The 14481-nt window shown below is 35.9% G+C and overlaps 1 protein-coding gene across 1 annotated transcript in view; it reads right to left on the bottom strand.

The window, feature by feature from the left end:
* GRIA4 (glutamate ionotropic receptor AMPA type subunit 4) overlaps positions 1-14481 on the bottom strand; it is a 349019-nt gene that overhangs the window by 24926 nt on the left and 309612 nt on the right. The window lies entirely within an intron of this gene.

Raw genomic sequence — 14481 nt, forward strand, 5'->3', positions numbered from 1 at the left:
GGTGGCATGGAAACCCATGTCTCTCTATCTCAGAAACCCCATTTTTTACTCACCCATATTCCTCAAATAGAATCTCTCTCTGACCAACCTATTTTTCTTATCGTCCCAAAGAAATTTTGATAAAACCTTTACCAGGAATTTTTTTTCCTCTTAGTCTTTCTAAAGCACTTACTATTTTCCAGTAGTCAACCATGGACTTATTTATTCAAGGAATATTTATCAACTCATACATCTGAACTTTGCATACTCTAGATTCTATTTATCGCCTACTTCTTTGAAAGATGACATCCATTATTTGGAGCACTCACATTCACTCTGAGTCATACAGTACTTTACAATGTCATCTCTGTACGTGTTTTCTCCTTCTTGGAGGACAGCAGCTCTGTCTTATGGTCACTTATACCATTCTTGGTCCTAATGCAAGGCGAGAAATAGAGTAAGCATGACGTCACCACATGCAGAATTGATATCTCAGCAAATTATCTGGAGGTGCTACATTGCAAGCAACCTATTAAAATAAAGAATAGTGTGCTGGACACTAAAAGGGAATCCTTTGACCACAGAATCTAGTGGATTTTGGGAAGACCTGGTATATGAAATAAGAAATGAAAGGTTTCATAACTGTCTAACAAGTGCTGACAAAAGGGACAAAAAATGTTGACACTTGTTGTCTTTATGAAAAGTGGAAAATAATGGGTCCTTTGTATGAACAACACAATTGAAGATGATATTTCAGTGACATAAGTTAAAATAAAGGGATCATCTATTATTTTGTGTAGCAGGACAAGGAAAACACATGAAATGATAAAAAAGCAAATCCAAGTTTGTTGTGACACTCCAAACTAAGCTCTAAGATGAAATCCCAGCTAATGGCATTTCTATAACTCAGTTCTAATCTAAGTGTAGCAAATAAAACACATCACTTTTAGAAAATAGTTCTGTTACTAATTTTACTACTTAGAACAATATAATTCAGTATACTTTAGACATTAAACATTCCACTTAATAACAGATCTTAAATGCCAACTTTATGGTTTAATTTAAGATTTATTTTACAACATATTTAAATATGTATTTCATTCACTATGTGTAGCTTATATATTCATTATGTACACTCTAAATTTCCTACAAGTTCTTGAGAGAAAAAAATTAAAGTTTTGATTTTTCTCTCATTAAAGGTTTCAGATTTCTTAGCAGTAGCATAGTATTTGATGTAACTTAGAATACATAACTTAAAATGTCTTTTTAATGATCTTGTTTCATCTACCTTAAAAATTAGTTTGGTTTTCTTTTGGTGGGAGAATAGCACAAAGACAAAAAGGAAAGTGAGTGATATAAAGAGGTCATCTAGAAATAGGGATTCCAAGCAAATGGGATTTTGAAAGGGAAGTTGTCTGAACTTGGCATTCAAAGGGCTCTAAAAATAGCCCAAGCGTAACAATTCTAAATCTTTTGTCTTCAAAAATTTTTAAATTTATGACTTCTCAAGTGATGACAGAGATGTGCTTTTGAGAGCAAAAGGGCTAATAATTATATTTCAAAACAGACATATAATCTCTTATTTTTATTAAGTGATTCAAAGAGTAAAAAACATAACAAAATGTTTAAATTCCTACAATAGTCTTGCCTACATTTGCTTCTATTGGTATCAACACTAGAACACCTCATACAGTCTTTCAGTTGTTGTTCATCATAAGTTGGGTACTTCTGAAGCTACCAGCTTGGATACTTCTACAAACAATTTTTAATGTACCTAGTAAATGGAATGCAATTAATGTGAGATCAATATTTGTCACTTCACTGGAAAACAAAAGGAAAAAAGGTGTTTCATGTCAATTTCAGGTTATACAAAACAAGTCACTGCAGAACTAAGATTCTTTCCCTAATTGAAGTTACCATAAGATATTTCATAAAGATTCTAAGTATGTTATGCTTGACATAACTAATGTACGGATGGCAAAATTTAACACATAACCAGTCTACTAAAAATTTCATTTTTTGACAGGTTGGTTAGGCAATCCATAAAATCTGGCATCTTAAAATTCAAAAATGAACAAATCAGGAATGAATAATGTATCTGAAGTATACTGTAAACTCATTAAGTGAGTCAGTGAGTGAGAAGTCAAAACTGGTTTTTACCCAACTCATAACAAAATGCAGTGCTTAGGTTTCTGGATTTGGTGGCCACAACAATATCATTATCTACATAAATTGTGTGAATTGGTATTAAAATCAAATTCCTATCTTATGTGTCCTCTCACATATGTTCCTAATCTCATGACCACTCTAGTTTCTACTCAGAAGACAACTGCCTCTAACAAAAATATATATTTCATAAATTATTTCCTTCACTACAAAATTCTAATGATCCAACTTTACAGTGAGTAAAATTCTGAACATGTTTGCAACAAAATGACAACCATGTTTCTGAAAGATGATGATGACCATTATTAGCAACAAATTGCCTAATTTCTCATAATTTCTGCATATTTCTTCTCCTTCCAAAAATTCCCTTCTTTTTGAGCCCTAAGTATCTTAGTCCTATGAGATCCCAGAGCTGCTCAAGCCACATCAGATCCAGGTAACAATAACAAAGAATGATTGCTGGTCCCTTCATAATCTACGCATCCGCCTTTCTTCTAATATCTCAAATCTGGATACTTTTGAAATTCTCTCATTTCTTTCTCCCTCATGGAAGCACCAATTTGAAACAGAACACCAAAGGCAGGAATACTAATGATTTCCATGGACAACAACATACAAAGTGAGAGGTTACAGTGGAAAAAATGTAACGGTAATATAAAGCAATCCTGGGAAGAGGTATATAAACATGGCAAAAAAAAAGTGCAAGGCAATATTTCCTCCCTTCCTTCTTATTTTGTACACAGTTTTCATATAGTATCTCAAAATTCTCATTGTCTATACTACTTTTGACCAAACACAGCCTGTTCATATTTCAAATGATAAATCATTTAAATTATATTGCTGCATCTTTTAGTAAAAATTTATTAAAAATGGTTTATCTTCTATAGAAACACTTTGGATTTCAGTTTTATATTTTTGTAACCCCTTGCCCATCATGTTATGACTGACAACTATCCATATTCTACATACAGAAAAATTAACAGTTGATGACAATTTTCTTAGGCCTCTGTAATAATTGAATTCTTAATGAAAGACTGGCACTCGTATTTAATGATGATGGAAAACAGAAATGCGTTAGCCTGTAAAGTATATGTGTTGAGGGTTTTTATTTTTTTCTACTATAACCTTTGTTAAGTGAATGTCCAAACAGCTATTATGCACAGGTGGCAAGCTGGTTTCCTAATGCTGGTGGGTTAAAAAATATAAATGTATAAAGAAAAAGGGATTAAAAAATAGGTGGGGGAGGGGTTTCCTTCAAATGGATGGAACCCATTCTTTTGAAAGAAAACTCCCCTCTTACCTTGGTCCTGGAGCTGGTTAGTTCTCCTCTGTCCTCCTCCTAGGGGAGAAATACCCAAAGTTAAACAATAATAGAACATGGTCTTGTATTAAAGTCAAGTTCAGTTCTGGCCAACCCCTTCCTCAGGTCTCACAAGACACTACCAACTGTCTGATATACTGGGGCCTTCTTTGAATTGAACTTAACATCCATTTCAAGGATTACGCCAAAGGGAATGAACATTAGCTGTGTAAAGGGGACAAAATCATCTGCTCCTCATCAGTCTGACTTGTCTAAGCTCTAATAAACAGAAGACTGGCTTAGAGCAAGGAGCTCATGAAGGGCATTGCTTGGGTATCACTCCTCAGCTGGGGTGAATCATGGAGGGGATATGGATGTGAGTACCTAGAAAGTTAGTCAGGAAAAAAGAGGGGTGCTGTGGAGTTCTCACTGCATCCCCTTGATGTTCTTCCTGTCATTGAAGGGGAGAGGAGAGTGCTAAAGCAACACCATGCTGGAGCAGTTCAAAGTGATATGGACAAGAATATTATAAAATTGAAAATATCTGCAGGTCATTAGATGGGAGGGATAGAGAGACCTCAGGGTGACATATATTTTCAGAAACTACAAACTTATTTTTTCAAAACAGGGAATTTCAGGTTAGATAAAGAAGGAAATTTTTTCTTAATGTCTGTCAACTAGGACTCCTGGTGTCTTTAGAGAGAAACAGGGCTGCACAGTAAAAGAAAAAGGGATCTGTGAACTAGACAATGAGGACCTCCTAGTCAAGGTGTCACTTTTTATTTGAACTGAACTTTATCAGCATCATTTGTCTAGATGAAGATAAGTGCACCAACATCAAGGAGAAGGGGGGTGAGGTCAATATATTCATATACATGTGCTTAGTATGTAGTAGTTAGTTACTAAATTTTAATCTCCTGTTCATCTACAAGGTTTCTGATCTGTTCCTAACTTACTTGAATCATTTTGTCTCTTTTGAGGCAGGGAACTCATGAACTGAGCTTGGAGTCAGTTCCTAGTTACCCTTTGGCATAATTTCAGAGATAGCGATGGGCTCCCATAAAAAGTATCAAATACCAGACAACTGATTGAATTCCATGAGACATGAAGGAAAGTGGAGACCAAGAATGAGCCTGAACCCATACAAGATCATGTGCTATTGTTATTTAACTTTGGGTAACTTATTAAAATTCTTTATCAAGTAAAATGACATCAGGTGAGAAAAATGGATGTACTTTGGAATCTCAGGTTGTCACAGTATCTTCCAGAGACATCAAAATGAAGGATGTTGTAATCATTATTCTAATGGCCATTATGAAATTGTGCATGGAAGAAAAACACTATGGCAGGTTCTACGTTATACATCTGTTACTCTTACCATTCACTCAGCATTAGAGTCATCCTATGGACTTCAATCACCTTCAAGTTACATGATATAAATAAGGCAAAGGAAAGCTCCTCCAACTACACACATGTTCCCCTTATGTTCTTCCTTGAGAACTTGAACTTCACCCATTATCTTTAATGGATACTCAAAGAGTAGTTATTTAGACAAGCAAGACTTTTATCCACTAAACGATAAATTTTAAAGTATACAGAAACAGAACATTTCCTTTTTTTCTGAAACAGATACATGAGAAATTGGAAAGCTGTGCTATAAATAAAATATAAGTGAATTATGTTTTATGAAATAACTAATTTGTTCATGAGAATCACTTACATGGCAGTTTTCAAGGAAATACTTTTATATTCAGAAACGAACTGAGAATCTATGAATAAGAGCAGCTGTGGATACACTGCCTGGGGTAGGTAAAATTACAATGGCTGTGCCGTCTTCATGCTTCAGGGCATAAACTAATAGCTATTATGATGAAGGGGAATATGAAAAAGAAATTAAGTAATACTGAAATTGCTGGAGTTATTATGGGACCCTTAAAAGGATCATCCTCTCAAGTCTTACATATTGAAACACCTCAGGATACCACATTACATGGATCAATTTTTATCACACTTATATATGGAAATGTTTTATTCTACAAGAAATCAAAACAATCCCTTCTACCAGCATGAGTTTCAGTTGCTATTTATCCCCCCTTGGGTGTCATCCAGTGGAGTTGTCAGAACCGTTGCCAAAACCTTGATGTCAGCATATAATTTTAAATGTCTCTCTACACATAGTTGTGCAAGACCTGTGTCAGTCTCTAGCTCTGTTGGTTTTTACAGAGTGCTTTCCTTAAATATCTTTCCATTTGGCAATGTAGAGAACAAGAAAAGCAGCTATTTACTGGAGCGACTTAATTACAAAACTCATGAGCTTCTATTGAGGTCCTGGGGATGAATTTTCCCTAGTTGTGAGGATCTGCAGTCTCGAAGAGCTATAGGAGAATTCTTGGGTTGTTTTGCAAAAGACAGTCCAGGGCACATCTTAGAATCTTAGGCTATCAGTGTGGGAAGGGAATTCAGATATCACAGGCACAGTGTGCTCTCTGAGATGTGAAAAGCCTTTCTACTTCCACTTGAACAACTCTGATGTTGCAGAGCAGAAGCCAATTTTCCCCTCCACTCCATTTTTGGATTAGTTTTAATTGTTATGAATTCTTTCTTTGTGCTGAGCTGAAATTTACCTTTGTAACTCCTTTGTAAAAGTTTATTTAGTTTTTAATGTAAGAATTATAGTTCCTAAAGCTGCACACGGGTATTTCCAATATGCCTGGGACTTATTAGTGTAGCCAAAACTGCAGCAAAGAACATCACAAAACTGTTTAGTCTAACATTTTTAGAGCAAACTACAATTATATTAAAAAGTCCCTTGTTTTTGTTCTTTCCCCACAAGAGCACTGGAGAGAGTCAGAAGATCTCAGTTCTAATCTCAGCTGTGGGACTGTGGGCAAGTCACTTAACGCCTTTCTCTAACTTATAATATCTTTGTCTAAAATATAAAGACATCATAAAACAGTTAAAAGGTGAGAATAAAAAAAAATTTATGTGCAAATGGTTTGTAAGCTCTAGTGTGTACTGTTCCTTTTGTTGTGTTACTCAAGAAATATACAACTTGGTAAATTTTAGAGTTCTATATTAAGCCAAATTTAAACATTATTTCTTAAAAGTGAACAAATCAAAAAAGGAACATTAATTAAATGATACATATATTCTGTGACTTATACAATATCATTACTTAAATGATATCATTTACTAGAAAGCAACTCTCTTCTTTTTTAAATTTACAAACTTTGCCTATATAGGTCAGCTTTTTTGGGATCCTATGTATCTCTGAGTAATCTGTAACATAAGGCAAAGGTTAGGGTACTGACTTGGAACCTTGAATGCTTGACTTCATTTTCATTTCCCATACTTCAGAAAGATTTTCTCTTCATGCTAAAGGCACTGGCAACATAGAGCAGCTACACTTTCTGATAAATTTGATGATTTTTTGTGGTCCTCATTGCAAATGCTTGAAAAGACAGAGTATGAATCAGGGAGGCAATGATGTGTTCTCTTAGTTACTAATAGGAATCTGGTGTGTTACCACTTGTGAAAGGATGTTCAGAAGCTTCATATCTGTCAGCCCTAACTATGAATCAAATAGATTCTAGAGCAGCAGATGCCTTGAAGACAGTTCTTGAACAGTTTTTATACAATCTCCTGTGTAGTGATAACAATGGAAAGGGGTCTACACACTTTTATATTTTCTTTGAAAGTAAGGAGCTGTTTCTATCACGTTTGTTTGATTGATTCCAGTTTAATTCTTATTTTGGTTAATGGCAGATATTTAGCACTTAGTGAAAAACATTGAATATTTAACATTTCTGTGCAAAATTATTTGCATTAAATTTCTTCATTGAGTACCCCTTCCAAAGTAAGCTAAATAAAGTCCACTTTATTTCAACACGATATGCTGTGTGGTTAGTGGTATTTAAAAATATAGATTTTTGCCATATCTTGGTTCTATATATTTTCAAAGACAGAATTGATGCTGAGCAGTTTTATGTCTTTAATTTTTCTTGCTGACTTATATGATGTTAAAGGAACATATTAAAATGGTTTCAGAAGGTTTTTGAAAGAGTGTTTCATTCTGTGGGTGACTCCTAACAATGATTTTTTGGTTTCAGAAAGTCTGGAATATATCCATTTAAAATAAACTGCTACTTTTAATCTTGAAAACGCCATTTCTGATAAGGAGGATAAGTAATGTGTTCATAGTAACGTTAACTTCTGATTATTGATATGACTACAATTCACAAAGCTGTTATGATGAATGAAATGTTTGCTTCTAAAAAGCCTGAGGCCAGGTTAGGTATTTAGGAGAGCTGAACCATGACTTTCTAACAATTGTGCTAGGTGCAGAAGATACTGTATGTGTGGCAGTTATTTTGATTATACACTATTTCATTCTGAAAATGAGTTATAGGGAATATTATTTTTTTGGGGGGGCAAACATGAAAATAAATGAGCCACAATTTCTTATTCCTACCTTAAACAAAATATATTTTAAACCAATGTCTTTACTAGCTCATTCTAAATGACTGCCAAATTATTTTATCTTTCTGTTTCTTAAGTATGAATCATGAACCAGTTCCATTTTGGATGGTATTATCTTCAAAGATAAAAGGAAGCTAATAATCTAAGAAGTTGTAGATGAGTGGTTCCCCATATACTATGCTCAAAAGAATGGTACACTTTCAGTTTTACAGAAAACCATTATTACTTGTGATGTACAATGTAGATGCTTATCGTTAGCATAAAACTGCATTAAAGCAGTGTCTACAAGTATATTACATTTCCACAATAAAGGGAGCTTTATGTTATTTTATTATAGATAATTTGGAGTTTTATGGTAAACAACCTGATTACTACCACTTTTTCCCAAGTCCTTGTGCAAATACACAATATGCTTTCCATGTCTAATTATTCTGAGTTAAAGAATTAAAGAATTCTTTAAGATCTTTAAAGAAATTCCCTTTTTTTTTTCTTTGGCATTCCCTCCCCACCCAAACTCTGTGCTCTCATATATAATTCTTCCCTTCTTGCTCCTACTGAATTGTTCAAAGTTTAAGAATTTATATCCTTCTGAATACTTTAAATGTTCCTTTCTGTGGAGATGCCTTTATTGAGGTCATCCAGACTGTAATCTTCCTGCAATCTTTTCTTGTGGAAAAGTAAATCTGGATAATAGGATCCTGCACAAATGAGGCAGAAAAGACAAAACAACTAAATGCCACCCCTTGCCCTTGACACTGTTATGAAGCTGGATCCAGCTGCTCCTAAACTAACCATAGGCAACTTTATAACTGTAAACTTCAAGGGCATTTACTCTCCATAGGTGTTATGGCCCTATAGTCTGAGGTCTTACAGGGAAGAAAATAATTGGACACTTTTTTCTTTAATAATTGATTATAGACAGGGTCAAAAGAGCAATTTTGTACCTAGGATCAGAAAGTGCCACAGGAACCAACTCAGAGAGTGCTGAGTATGAGGAAATGGAGACATTATCAAATAGAAAGTGAAGAGCACAGAAGTTGAATACATTCAAATTTGTTGAAGCCACTTCTAAGGTGTCCTCCAGGAATTCCACGTACGTGTTAGTGCTCTACCTTTGCTCTGAATACATAACATGATGCCTTCTTGGAATGGTTAGTGTTCTCTCCTGTCAAGGAGTGATGCCTTCTTATGCTTGCATGCCCAATCACCTCATGTTTGCCAGGTGGAGTTGGGGGATGTTGAGAGCCCCACATGAATAATTTCTCTGGGGTGGGGTGTTTGTCCTGACCTTGAGACTTTACATGCATGCAGTGCATCCAGGTATCAGACCACAGCAGAAACAACAACTCCAAGCATGCTAATATCTGCTGTCCTTACTATTTTCCTAGATCTGGGATTTCTGGTACCATAAATTTCTCTCCTATTTCCTCCGCATACCCTCAATCCTTTTGATGTAGTGATCCTTTCAGATGCTTTACTCAGACTAACTGGACTTGATCTTCTCACTGAGGTGTCTGAGTCATGCCTCTTTCCAGATTTCAGCATGGCCAGAGGCCTCCAGGGGACAGTCTCTCCTCCAGGTCTGGTGTTGCCAGTAATAATTCTGGAGAACCCACATCAGGACTTGCACCAACTGCCACAGAAAGGGGGACCCAGCACACAGAAACTCTCCGGGCCCTGCTTTGTTGTTCCTTTGTGTCTGTCCCCTTTTTAACCTGAGCACTAGCACTGCAATTGTTTGCACTAGCACTATAAGGAAACTAGTCCTTATAGCGAGATGATCTATAAAGACAAGGGACACACACAGCACCTGTCACACTTCTAGACAGAGACCAAGAGGGAACTCTTATATTCACTGTTAACAAGGGGTAAAATCACCCACAGGCACTTTATTATACACCAAATAATGTCTTAGGTGCAACTTTTTATGTTTAAAATATATATCATGCATGTAGGTCCAGTTTACTTGACTTGGTTGGTTATTGGTTCTGTATCACATAAACTGTACTGTGTGTGATCTGAATATTCATTCTGAGAGTCATTATGGGATTGATTTCTGTGGCAATTACGTGGGACTAAAGAACAACAATTTCGAATTCTGATTCGCCTCAGAACTATCAGAATTCAGATCTGGCCTTAGATCTTGATCAAATCAGGTTGTGAAGGTTTAAACTGTTAAACTTCTTTTGCAGTGGTTGTATCTTGTTAAATTTAATCCTCTTTGAAGTCATAGAAACTGAAATGACCCCAAATGACCTATTTTTATCAGGCAAGTTTCTAAACACCACTTCTAAGTGTAATGGTGAGGAGAGCAGAGGGTTAAATAGTACATTTAGAAACTTTTCAAGCTGGTGTTACTTAGGCAGCCAAGAGCATCTCCAGAGTGAACAATTTGAAAATTATCAGGCAAATGCACAGTTGGAACCCAGTAACCATCTGTTAAATGAACTGGCAAATGAATGAAGGCAAATCATACAAGCAATTTTTTTTTTTTTAGTGCTGGGGAAAAAAGGCAAAAATGTGTAATGTCTGATGAATCACAAAGAAAAATGTGACATTTTCTTTTCTTATGGAGGATCTATAATTTTAATCATCTTTTATTTGTAGGATGAGCTAAGTGAAAAATCTAGACTTTTAAATGGCAGTGGACATTTTATGTTTCTTCCTATAGTATTCAACAGCTAGCAGGGGCAGGAGAGAGAATACGGACTTTAAGAGCACAATTTCCCTTTGGAACACATGTAGCATTGATATCTGTATCCTGTTACATCTCAATGTGCACATGGATAATTCTTGGTGGCCCCAATAAATATTAGCATCTCTAAGTGAGAACTGGGAAGAGTTTAAGCATGTTACAACTATGGGGATTTCTGTGCATGTATGTGGATGTTACTAGGTGCAACCGATCTGTCTGTGTTGCTCTGATTTTTGAATGCTAGCCCAATAGACTATATTCCAAAACATAATGAGATGACAAAAATTAAGCTATCTGTAGCATGTTTTAATACAACGCCAAGAAAAATGAAGGATAGGGATAGGCCAAAGCTTATCTTTCCCATAATAGTTAAAACTGAAAACATATACCTGTACACAATTCTACAGCAACTCACTTCCAGAAAATAAGTTAAAGGTTTATTCACTTGAGGCCAAGTGCTGTTCAGTAATATGAAGAGCTCAGCTTAAAATGCCTATACGTTTAAGTTTTTCCGGAGCCTACATTAAAAACACGGACTTGTTATTAAAACCGAATATAGCAACCTACTTCTCACATACAAACTGCAGTAAATCTCTTCTTTCTAAACCTTCCAAGTATACTTGAACTGATGGCTATGTCTTGCAAATATTATATATAAGAAAATGGTTCCTTAGGGATAATATATTTTTCTGAATTTGAGTGTTAAGTTTGAGACATCTGCCCTGACAAATTTTCCAAAGTGGAAAAAACATGGCTTGGCCTACCTAGAGCTTTAACTACTTCAAACATTAGGCCAAGAGGAATCTTCCAATGTGAGTCACTGCTTTGCTCCTAGGAAGTACTTACAGACACTAGAGACCATGATAGCTTTAAAACAGGGTATGCTCATTTAATCTTTACTTAATAGTCAGTAAGTATAAAATTACTAATTTACTTTTACTAAATGTATTAACTAAATTATAATTCACTCTAACCAACCTTTATCAGTTTTACTTATTATAATATAACATATATCAATACTAAATTTGACAGTAAATTCAAAATAAACATACTCCTGTCATCTAAACTTTACATTTTATTGCAATCATGTCTAATATTTGAAAACAACCTGTAAGCATTTCTCAGTCAGAGAAAGCCTTTCCAAACAGTTTTGTGTTGCCAAGCACTGGAGAAGGGTGAGGTAAGGACAGCCATGGCCTTGGTAGTTGTATGAAAAGCACTGTGCGTGTGGTCAGAAGATTTAGGAGGCACACAAGGTATCAAAGTAAGTAAGAGATAATATAAGAGATGTGACCCTTCTATTTCATGATGGGACCTGACAGCTTTCTTCAGAAGGAAAATTTAAAAAATAACTAACGATGCTAGTAAGATTTAAGTTCTTCCCCTCACTTTTATAAATATGGTTTGTAGGAACATGTACCTGTTGGTTTCCCTTTCTTATATTAGACTCTATAGTGGCTAAATTTAATAGCATCAATATACCTGGCATCATTCTGTCATTTAAAAATTGGATAATCTATGTCAAAGTACAGTAAACCAATAATTCTTGGTCATAGTTAATGACCTTCTGTACTGAGAGCTGCCAGTGATAGCTGGGTAGTTTTCACATTTCAGTGCAATGCCCAGAAAACACTAGTGTGAAATATAGTCTCTCTGAACAATAAGGAACTCTGAATTTCATCTCTACCATAAAGTTGGGCACTAGCTAAAAGTGCTGTAATATGGACATACTCTCTGCCATGATACTGATTGCATTAAGGACCCAAGCCCTGACTTGACAACCTGATTGGATAGTACACTCTTCCTCTTTTCTGAGACATTTGTTCTGAAACATTTGAACAAACAGCAAGGTCTGGGAATTTAAAACTCCCTAGACAGATGGAAGCTTGCTAGCCATTTGTCTGCATTGTCTGGCTAAGCTGGTAAAGAAGGAAAGGTTACTGTTTTCCTTAAAGTCTCATGCTGCCAAAAAATCAACAGAGCAGAGTTTTTGAGAACACTGTAATTAATGGCAATGAAAACCAGTCACACTGTATTTGGAATAATTAACCTGAAGACCTGGTTAAAAAAGAATTTACATGTGTCTATAGGAAAACAGACTTAGTCTCCACTGAACAAATAAGACAGAGAGGTTTCAAAGACACACTTGATGCAGATATGGCTTCTCTATTTTGCTCTGATAGATGCAACTATTTTGAATTTGTTTCTACAAACTAAATCTTTTACACAGAAGGTGCCTGTTAGTCCATCTCCATATTAGTTTGCCTCTTTTGAAACAAAAAGATCCTAGACAAATAAGAATGAGAATTTGAACTTAAATAGTCTCCTTCCTGGTTGGCATGGGGGTGGGGCACTGAGGATATGGTGGGTAAGGTGAATGCTGGTTAGCCTTCGGTGCCCTTCCAATGTTCTCAAAGACAGGACAAAATGACTGGTTTTGGCATGCAGGGGCCAGCTTGCTCAGGAAATTGTAGCATGTATAAAACAAAGCATATAAACAAACTCTCTATCCAGGAAGCTGAGTTTAACAATTGCCTCATTAACAAGATCCAAGGAAGGACAGGAAAAGAGGAGGAAGCCAATAGCTGATTATTATACAGCTCTGGACAGATGAAGCCCTTCAGCTTTCCCCAAACAATCCCTGTAGTGTGGATTTGACAAAGTGGCACATTTAAGAGGGAACTCTCTTGCCATCAATGGGAGTCAGGCATACCCGTATCTGAGGGCCAAATGCAGTCCCTAGAACTTGACTTTATCAGTAGACACAAGACAGAGGACAAGGCAGCTACATCCACAGAGAATCAATTAAAAGCAAAAGCGACACCAGTGAATAGTCTGAACACTGATCTACATTTCAGCCACTGTTGCTTTCTCCCCTTCTATTTCTTATAAATTACCCATACTTAGGTGCTCTCACAAATACTACTTCAATAGAGATGTTTTCCTTGGTCTCACTGAAAGTACCTATTCCTCATATTGCACCATATAAAATATACCGTCAAAGACCAAAGTTCCAGTTTAAGTTTCTAAATGGTTGAAAGCTTTTTGGGTAGAACTTATCATGCATAATTTATTAGTTTGGCTTTCTCCTTGCACATCTCTCCAGTTTCACATGGGAGGTATGTTCAAATAAACCTGACTTCAGAACTGCTGAAGTCCACACCCAGATTTATCTGTACTGACTAGTTTTGTTCTACTGCCTTTTCAAATCGCCTCTCTGAACACACCATAAAAGCCTCTGGCTAATTTTCAGTGTTGCTTGTAAACACAAGTACTGGTTAAACGTAAACTTCCCAGGACTAGTAGACTTCTTATATATGTCTCAACCCCTCCTCTGCCCAACACACATACCCAAACCACATTGCACTTCCCTTTTTTGAAACCAATGAAATCAATCATATAATTTTTTATATTGCTTTCATTTCTGCTGGGCAATAATACAGGTCTCATTACCTTCAACTTTCAAAGGCTTACCAGAGACATCATTTTTCAAGACCAGGTTCTTGGTTAATTCCTTTAGCAAAGATTCTGATTTCTTCTTGCATCTGTACTTTGTATGAATTCCTCCTAAGCAGCACTGAGTCTAGAATAATTCATCAGTCTTCACTTTTGACTGGGTTTTCCTCTTCGCCCTAACTCAATAGCAGCCTTTATTGCTTATGGAAAATAGGAAATTCTGCCTCCTGGACACAAACATGTTCATTCTCTATGTCCAGGACCAAGAGGGTAAAAAGGGCAGATTTTACCAACATTTCCTTAAGAATGAAAGTCTGACTTCACACAAGTGGATTATTATCCACAGGTGTAATGCTTTGCTCATGAATCACATTTAAGGGGTCTTTGTGTAAACAATTTTGGATTC

The sequence above is a fragment of the Talpa occidentalis genome, unplaced genomic scaffold (genome assembly GCF_014898055.3).
Source record: "Talpa occidentalis isolate TD23 unplaced genomic scaffold, MPIMG_talOcc4v2.1 talOcc4.12, whole genome shotgun sequence".
Taxonomy (NCBI): Eukaryota; Metazoa; Chordata; class Mammalia; order Eulipotyphla; family Talpidae; genus Talpa; species Talpa occidentalis.